The sequence below is a fragment of the Bubalus bubalis genome, chromosome 9, assembly GCF_019923935.1.
Source record: "Bubalus bubalis isolate 160015118507 breed Murrah chromosome 9, NDDB_SH_1, whole genome shotgun sequence".
NCBI lineage: Eukaryota > Metazoa > Chordata > Mammalia > Artiodactyla > Bovidae > Bubalus > Bubalus bubalis.
Window position 1 is genome coordinate 72,594,057 of NC_059165.1, and position 9,462 is coordinate 72,603,518.

Sequence of the window (9,462 nt, forward strand, 5' to 3'; positions counted from 1 at the left end):
TACTAGTAAGTGGCAGAGCTGGGACTCGATTACTTTTATATTAGGTACCATTTGAGTTCCAGGTGCTGACGCCTAGGCCACAGCTCTCTCTAAACTCCACTCCAAAGTAACTGTCAAAAGTCAAAATGTAATCTTCCAACCCCACACCTCCTCCTTCCCTAGTCTTTCGGAGCCCCGATCTCTTGCTGTGGTATTTGTAATGTCCTTACTGATCCCTTCACTTACCTTTCAGGTATTCCCAAAACAGCAGCCCCAGCGATCCTCTTAAAGCAAACCGTATCATGATACCCCATGCTTAAATTCTCCAAAACCTTCTCATAATTCTTTTGTAAAAGTCAAAGTCCTTGGTTTAGTCGATAGGGCACTATACAATATGAATTTTCTTAATCTCCTGACCTCATCACCTACTGTGTTAGCCTCCAACACCTTCATTCCTGTCCCACTTACCCTGTTCTGGAATGCACTTCTCCCACATATCCTCATGGCTCAGTCTCATTTCTGTGTGCCCCTCCACATACACTTCATATCCTCCTTTACTGCTCTCTTTTTCTCCTTAAAACTTACTATCAGATACAGCATGTACTTCACTTTTTATCTTATTTGTTGTTTGTTTCCCCACTAGAAGGCAAGCCCCAAGAAAGCAGGAATTTTGTCTGTTTTGTTCTCAGTTGAATCTCCACCACTTTGAAATAAAGCCTGAATCCTCGTAGGAGCATACAAAATATTTGTTGAATAAATGAAACTTTTGATATAAAGTTATTTCAGTCTTATTTATTCAAATGTTTGTTGAGAGTTTTCTATAAGCTACATGTTTTGGGGGCATTGGAATACAGTGGTGAACAAGACAGACATAGGAGGGACTTCCCTGGTGGTTCAGTGGTTAAGACTTTGCACTCCTAATGCAGGGGGCTCAGGTTCAATTCCTGGTCAGGGAACTAGATCCCACATGCTGCAACTAAAGAACCACCATGCTGCAATGAATATCTAATATCCCACATGCCACAACTAAGACCTGGTACAGCCAAACAAATAAATTATTTAAAAAAAAGACAAGGAATCTCTAGTAGAGTGTTTTTTATTCTAGTGAAGGAGAGTGTAATAAGTCAATAGGTAGAGAAAATAAAACAGGAATATATATTGAGTGAATGATAGGAGAGGAACATTAGTTAGGGTGGTAAGAGAAAGCCTCTGAAGAAATGACAGTTGGCTTAAGACCTGACTGAGGAGAATGGAATGGCTGTGCAAAGAGCTGAGGAAGCATGATCCAGGCAGAGGAAAGAGTAGGTACAAAGGCCCTGAGGCAGGAGTAAGCTCACTGTTTAGGAGGACAAGAATATGGACAGTATGATTGTAGTCCAGTGAACAAGGGCGACAGTGATATCAAAGGAGGAGGAGGAGGAAGTAGAGAAGAGATTTTTGTTGCCTGAGATCACACAACTCATCAGTTACTCATTTAGATCTGTGAATTTTGAATTCTAGCTCTGTGTCAGGTCTCATGCTAGGCTCTGGAGCTTCCAGTGCAAGAAATGACTGATGTTTGTGCAGTGCTTTATAGTTTATGAAGCACCTTTAACATTAAAATAAAATGACTTTATTTACAGTTGACTTATACAAAATCTTGGGTTCTGAATCTGAGATGCTTCCAAGGTCTCTTGATCAAATGGGGCAGCAGCCATCAGGGAAGCCCCCACAGGGGCCAATCCAAGTTATCTTACTCAAGACCATCACATCAAACAGGGAAGGCCTGCAGTGGCAGAGGTAGAGGGTCTGAGATTCAGTCTCCCTCTGGACTAAATCTCCCCACACTGTGAGATCACCACAGGCAGCTTGGTCTTATTGTTGGGGCCTGTGGGAACATTCTCAATCTTTCTCATCACCAAAAGTCCATCAGTGATTTTTCCAAACACATGAGCTTCCCATCTAGCCAATCATACTCAGAGCAGGTGATGAAAAACTGGCAGCTATTTGTACTGGGACCGCTGTTTGTCATGGAAAGCAGGCCTGGAGCTGAGTGTCTAAGCTTAAAATTTTCATCTGCGAATGGCCCCCAGTAGATACTGGTGACTCAGGTACCATCTCCATTAACAAAATCTCCACCCTGAATCATGAAATCTTTTATGACCCTGTGGAAAGTGCTCCCTTTGTAGCCTATTGGAACCCTATCTTTTCTGAATTCTGTGCAGAACTGCCTAAAATTCTCAGCAGTCTTAGGCACAATGTCTGCAAAGAGCTCAGTCTTCATGTGGCCAACTTCCTGGCCGCCAATGCTGTCATCAAAGAATACCATGGGATTGACAGGGTTTGAATTTGCCACTCACCCAGAAGCAGATGAAGCACCTTTAACATTTAATCGTCAGGGTGGTTCTCTTATGATAGATTCTTATTTGTCAATAAAGGCAGAGAGGTAAAGGTTTTATCAGGGTCACACAGCTGATTAGTGACAGAGCCTAGTCACTCTTGTACTTGAACATACCAGTCCTCAAACTGCAAATCCATGGCTTTTTGCCAATACCAGATGACCTAAAAACCAATGACTATATGTTACTTATTTATCTTAAAGAGGATTTCTAGATACTTATATTTGCATTTTGCTGCTTGCTAAGTTGCTTTAGTCATGTCTGACTCTGCAACCCTGTGGACTGTAGCCCACCAGGCTCCTCTGTCCATGGGATTTTCCAGGCAAGAATACTAGAGTGGTTTGCCATCTCCATCTCCAGGGGATCTGAATTATTCAGTTAGAAATACCGAGGGATAGAGAGCATCTCTGTTTAAGTCCCAGAACTCAAGCATATGTAATTTAAAAAACACAATGGAACAAATCTTGAGAATGGGATAGTTAAGATGCTTTAGGTTTTTGAAAAACAATCCCCAGTTCCTCACTGTCAATCCAATTAGATACTCAAAATAATTTCCAATTTATTCTCCAATGAATGCTGTCATGATTTGTCTTCTGTGTCGTTACTGATGCAGAGTCCTGAGCCACAGCACTGAGTATCTGAACAGCCATGTTACCAGTTTTCTGCTTTGTCTCTGTGTAAATGCCTCTAATATTGGTCTAGGCCTGGACTCCTTATTGCGACCCAGCAGTCTAGGTAATGCCTTGTGTTTGTGGGGCTGGCTTTTTTATTTCTTCCCTGTGGAAAATGAGAACCACTTCTCTGCATATCCTACGGTGTACTGTTGCTATGGGAGAAGAACAGTCGCAAGGAAATGGCTTTGCCAAGGGATAGAAATTGACCACAGTTCAGCAAATCAGTTGGATAAACACTGATTGTGTGCATTCTTGGGCATGTAAACCCACACTACAGAGCTTTTTAGTAAAATATGGTTCCTGCTCTCAGGGAGATTAGACTCTGGAGATGAAAGTATCTACTATATACATAATATCTGAGAGTATATGTTAACTGCTATAATGGAAGTGACAGATGTTTTGATTGTGCCCAGTACTTAATTTATAGAGGTGACTGAGTTATGACACAGGAGTTCAATGCCACTGAAAGTTTTATTAAGCAGAGTTCTTAAGAGGCACATGCAGGGACCTAAGCCCGAAAGTTGGCCAGGAGGCAGAAGGTGTGTGGAGAAAGTTTTGCCCAGAGACTTTATTACGGTTTCCACAAGAAGGAATGGGTGAGGCAAGGAAAGAGATCGAGTTGGCTACTTTTGAATAATTTCTTTTTCTTTTTTTTAAAAAGAATTTTGTTATTTTAAAATATTTATTTATTTTTATTTTTGGCTGTGCTGGGTCTTAATTGTGTGTGGGCTTCCTCTAGCTGTGGTGATCGGGGCTACTCTTTACTGTGGTGTGTGGGCTTCTCATAGTGGTGGCTTCTTTTGTGGCAGAGCACGGGCTCTTAGGGCACACAAGCTTCAGTGGTTATGGTGCATGAGCTCAGTAGCTGTAGCACACGGGCTTAGTTGCCCTGTGGCACGTGTGATCCTCTCCCACCAGGGATTGAACCCATGTCTCCTGCATTGGCAGGTGGATTCTTAACCACTGGACCATCAGGAAAGTCCCAGTTTGAATAATCTCAACAGGGCTCTGGGTCATACGGGTGATCCCTAGTTTTCTGGTACCTGGCCTGGGTGATTTAGGGCAGTGAGAATATTGGTTTGGTGCATGAGAGTCCATAAAGGAGGTGGTTAGGCATACTGGTTTGGATTGGTTGGTTTGCACAAAAAAGTGTGATTGAAGGCAAGTTGTTTTCTGTCTCTATAAATTAGCGAACCCTGAGAGGGACAGTTCCATCCTGGTCTACAAGGCCCAAGACGTCAAAGCATCAATAAAATAAAACAGAAAACAAACAAACAAACAAACATGTCTAGTGTGGATAGGGTGGAACAATGAAGCCACAGTTGTGGGGATCATAATGGTTTCTGGGTTACCCTGTATGAGGCAGACACATCTCTAGCTGCTGCTAGAAGTGGCCATAGATTAGTTTTTTTTTTTTTTTTTAAACAGGATACGAACAAGTGTTATCTCAAACCTGAAAAATTAATCTAAAAAACAGCGTGGGTGTTCCTGAGGGAAATGGTGGAAAAACCACCCTCTGGGAATGATCTTTGCTACAATCCTAATCTATTTCTCAGGCTGGGTCATTTTTATTAGTGTCTTCAGGGAAGCAGTGTCTTCAGGGAAGCAGTGTCTTCAGCAGATGCCAAATTTTAATTCAGTGGCTTTCAAAGGACAGATTGAGGGTATAGTGGAGTTTGCTGATCCTAGATTGGGATTTCCGGAGGATTTTGAGAGGAGGAAGATTAGGAAGATTAGGTTTCAGGTAGAGCTGTTCAACTTTTTCAGTGTAATAGCCCACTTAGAAAATGAGCATGTCTGTATGGCAAGTTAGAGTAAACAGATAAGACTGCTTCTTCTCATCACCCTCATGGCAGTCTAGGGATTCTAACCATTTTAAGCTCTATCAAGTCACCCTTGGGGAAGAAGAGGTGGATAGTCAGAGCCATATGAGGGGCAGTGGATGGTCATGATGGTTTGGACCTAGATGATATCTGAGGCAAGTGGCTGGGTATTAACCTCAATAATCTCTGAGGAAAACAACAAAGAAACAGGCAGTCATTTAAAGCTGTGAGATTCTCAGCTTGACATCAACTGCTCCATTCTGCTCCCATGACTTATGTGACCTTAAGTAAATTGTTTCACATTTGTAAATCAGCTTCTTCATCTGTAAATGAAAAAATGATAATCATTTTAAATGGTGGTGGTTGTGAAGATTAACGTAAATAATCTCAAACTACCCTGCACATTGCCTGGCATATAATACATGGCAGTTGTTACCGGTTTATTCCAAGACCCACATTTTCCTGTAATTTAACAAATTGATACTACACTCTAGTCTCCATCTCGGTAAGACTATATCACTTCAATCCTGCTTTTCTAGAGCCAGTTTTAGATCCTATAATTCTGAGAACCAGTTTCAGCTAATAGTCTGTACATTTGATTGTGAGTCAGAGTGATATAGTCTAGTTAATGTATCTAATGAAATCTAGAAGGGCTTAAAATGATCAATGAAGTTCTGTCATCTCTACCAAAGGATTTCCAAGAAATCAGTATGGATCTTGAACTGGCATAGTAGTTTTAGTCACATCAAATAAGCAGGCTTTATTTAGAGCCTACTACATTATGTGCCAGTGTCTTAGTCCATCTGGGCTGTTATAACAAACTACGATAGATTGAGCAGCTTAAATGACAAACATTTATTTCTTATAGTTCTGGAGGCTGGAATGTCCAAGACTGAAGTGCTCGCAGAGCTGGTGTCAGGTGGGGGCCTTCTTCCTGGTTCATAGATAGTCTGTCCTCACATGGCAGACAGGGTGAGAGAGCTCTCTAGGATCTCTTTTATAAGGGCACTAATCCCATTAATAAGGGTACCATCCTCATCACCTATTCACCTCCCAAAGGGCCCACCTCCAAGTACCATAACAGAGATATTAGGATTTCAACATCATAATTTTGTCTGTCTCAGACAGGGATTGTACTATACCCCCTCACTGACAAAACTTTTGACTCCCCATTGCTTTCAGGACAGAGTTAAAATGTCCCACTGTGGTGTAAGAGGTCCATTATAGTCTGACTCTTTCCCTCTCCACTTCCTTATTCTGGTATTTTCCCAAGCACCTTGTTCATTTCAGTCACTCAGTTGTATCCAATTCTTTGTGAACCCATGGACTGCAGCATTTCAGGCCTCCCTGTCCATCACCAACACCTGGAGCATACTCAAACTCATGTCCATTAAGTTGGTGATGCCATCCAACCGTCTCATCCTCTGTCATCCCCTTCTCTTCATGCCTTCACTCTTTTCCAGCATCAGAGAGGGTCTTTTCCAATGAGTCAGTTCTTTGCATCAGGTAGCCTAAGTATTGGAGCTTCAGCCTCAGCATCAGTCCTTCCAATGTATATTCAGGACTGATTTCCTTTAGGGTGGACTGGTTGGATCTCCTTGCAGTCCAAGAGACTCTCAAGAGTCTTCTCCAACACGACAGTTTAAAAGCATCAATTCTTTGGTGCTCAGCTTTCTTTATAGTCCAACTTTCACATCCATATATGACTATTGGAAAAACCATAGCTTTGACTAGACAGATCTTTGTTGGCAAAGTAATGTCTCTGCTTTTTAATATTCTGTCTAGGTTGGTTATAGCTTTTCTTCCAAGGAGCAAGTGTCTTTTAATTTCATGGCTGTGGTCACCATCTGCAGTGATTTTGGAGCCCCCCAAAATAAAATCTGTAACTGTTTCCTCATATATTTGCCATGAAGTGATGGGACCAGATGTCATGATCTTAGTTTTCTGACTGTTGAGGTTCTTTTTTTTTTTTGAAAAACTGATTGACATTTAAAAAAAAAATTTGCAATCATCTAAGTCGCTCAGTCGTGTCCGACTCTTTTTGACCCCATGGACTGTAACCTACCAGGCCCCTCCCATGGGATTTTCCAGGCAAGAGTACTGGAGTGGGTTGCCATTTCCTTCTCCAGGGGATCTTTCCAACCCAGGGATCGAACCCAGGTCTCCCGGGTTGCAGGCAGACGCTTTTACCATCTGAGCTACCAGGGAAGTCTACAATCATCTCCATGGAGTATATAAAATTTTGCCTTTTGCTTTTCTTACTTATATTCAATTCACATTTTCAGTAAGCTGGTCAGAAAGGACCTAATGTCTTATTCTGGCATGAATTACAGTAGAACCCCCTACTTGTGTATGTCTGTATTCAAACATTAATAGGTCTGAATCAAAAAATGCACAAATATGAGTCCCATCATGCCTTCAGATCTGTATCCAATCTCCTGTGAATCTGTATGACCGCAATGTATGTACATCATCAATGATTTGTAGATCTGTAACTATATGCTTGTATGTCTGTATATGTGAAGGAGCTTTTCAGGTGGCTCTGACTGTTGAGTTTTAAGCCAACTTTTTCACTCTCCTCTTTCACTTTCATCAAGAAACTCTTTAGTTCTTCGCTTTCTGCCATAAAGGTGGTGTCACCTGCTTATCTGAGGTTATTGATATTTCTCCTGGCAATCTTGATTCCAGCTTGTGCTTCATTCAACCCAGTGTTTCTGATGATGTACTCTGCATAGAAGTTAAGTAAGCAGGATGACAATATACAGCCTTGATGTACTCCTTTCCCGATTTGGAACGAGTCTGTTGTTCCATGTCCAGTTCTAACTGTTGCTTCCTGACATGCATACACATTTCTCAAGAGGCAGAGCAGATGGTCTGGTGTTCCCATCTCTTTCAGAATTTTCCACAGTGTGTTGTGATCCACACAGTCAAAAGCTTTGGCAAAATAAATTAAGCGGAAATAGATGTTTTTCTGGAACTCTTTTGCTTTTTCGATGATCCAGTGGATGTTGGCAATTTGATCTCTGGTTCCTCTGCCTTTTATAAAACCAACTTGAACATCTGGAGTTTCATGGTTTACATACTGTTGAAGCCTGGCTTGGAGAATTTTGAGGATTACTTTATTAGTGTGTGAGATGAGTGCAATTTGAGCTTTCTTTGGCATTGCCTTTCTTTGGGATTGGAATGAAGGCTGACCTTTTCCAGTCCTGTGGCCATTGCTGAGTTTTCCAAATTTGCTGGCATATTGAGTGCAGCACTTTCACAGCATCATCTTTCAGGATATGAAATAGCTCAACTGGAATTCCATCACCTCCACCAGCTTTGTTCGTAGTGATGCTTCCTGAGGAGGACCACTTGACTTTGCATTCCAGAATGTCTGACTCTAGGTGAGTGATCACACCATCATGATTATCTGGGTCATGAAGATCATGAATTCTTCTGTGTATTCTTGCCACCTCTTTTGTTAGGTCCACACCATTTCTGTCCTTTATCGAGCCCATCTTTGCATGAAATGTTCCCTTGGCATCTCTAATGTTCTTGAAGAAATCTCTAGTCTTTCCTATTCTATTGTTTTCCTCTATTTCTTTTCACTGATCACTGAGGAAGGCTTTCTTATGTCTCCTTGCTATTCTTTGGAACTCTGCATTCAAATGGGTATATCTTTCCTTTTCTCCTTTGCTTTTCACTTCTCTTTTTTCACAGCTATTTGTAAGGCCTCTTCAGACAGCCATTTGGCTTTTTTGCATTTCTTTTTCTTCAGCATGGTCTTGATCCTTGCCTCCTGTACAATGTCACGAACCTCCATACATAGTTCTTCAGGCACTCTGTCTATCAGATCTAATTCCTTGAATCTATTTGTCACTTCCACTGTATAATCGTAAGGGATTTGATTTAGGTCATGGACAGGGAGGCCTGGTGTGCTGTGATTCATGGGGTCGCAAAGAGTCGGACATGACTGAGTGACTGAACTGAACTGAACTGAATGGTCTAGTGGTTTTCCCTACTTTCTTCAGTTTAAGTCCAACCCTAACCCTAAGTACCTTGTGCTCCACCCAAATTGAAAGGACTTCCCCACTGTGGTTTGTTACCCAACTGGGGCATCTTTTCATACTTATTTACTTTTGCACATACTGTTCCTACTGGCTTTAATGCCCTTTCACCACATTACTTTATCCATTTGACATGTTTCTTGAAGTTTTACCTAAAATATCAGCCTCAGTATTACTGCTGCTGCTAAGTCACCTGAGTCGTGTCCGACTCTATGTGATCCCATAGATGGAAGCCCACCAGGCTCCCCTGTCCCTGGGATTCTCAAGGCAAAAACACTGGAGTGGGTTGCCATTTCCCTATGCGGAAAAAAGTTAATGTAGCAAGCCTGAGACTGTTGTTCTCTGAAAGTCCTGCTTTCAAGGTTGGCCTTTGGCTAGCATCTGGGAATTTGGATTTTAGGAGGGTTTCTAACTACCCTAACATATAGCAATGGATCACTGAGCCTAAACTGTGCTAGCAATATGGTTTATGCTAAACACCTGCTTTCTTTTTGGGAGTCTGAAATTTTCGTACATGCTCGGCAGAGTGCCTACACAACTAACCTCTGATAAAAACCAT

General features: G+C 41.7%; 1 non-coding gene and 1 pseudogene across 1 annotated transcript; one reads left to right on the forward strand and one right to left on the reverse strand.

Moving 5' to 3' along the window:
- The first annotated feature begins 862 nt into the window (after positions 1 to 862).
- Positions 863 to 935, forward strand: TRNAR-CCU. The gene has a single exon. It is a non-coding gene; the product is annotated as a tRNA-Arg (tRNA).
- Positions 936 to 1,755: 820 nt separating this feature from the next.
- LOC102415660 lies at positions 1,756 to 9,462 on the reverse strand (annotated as a pseudogene).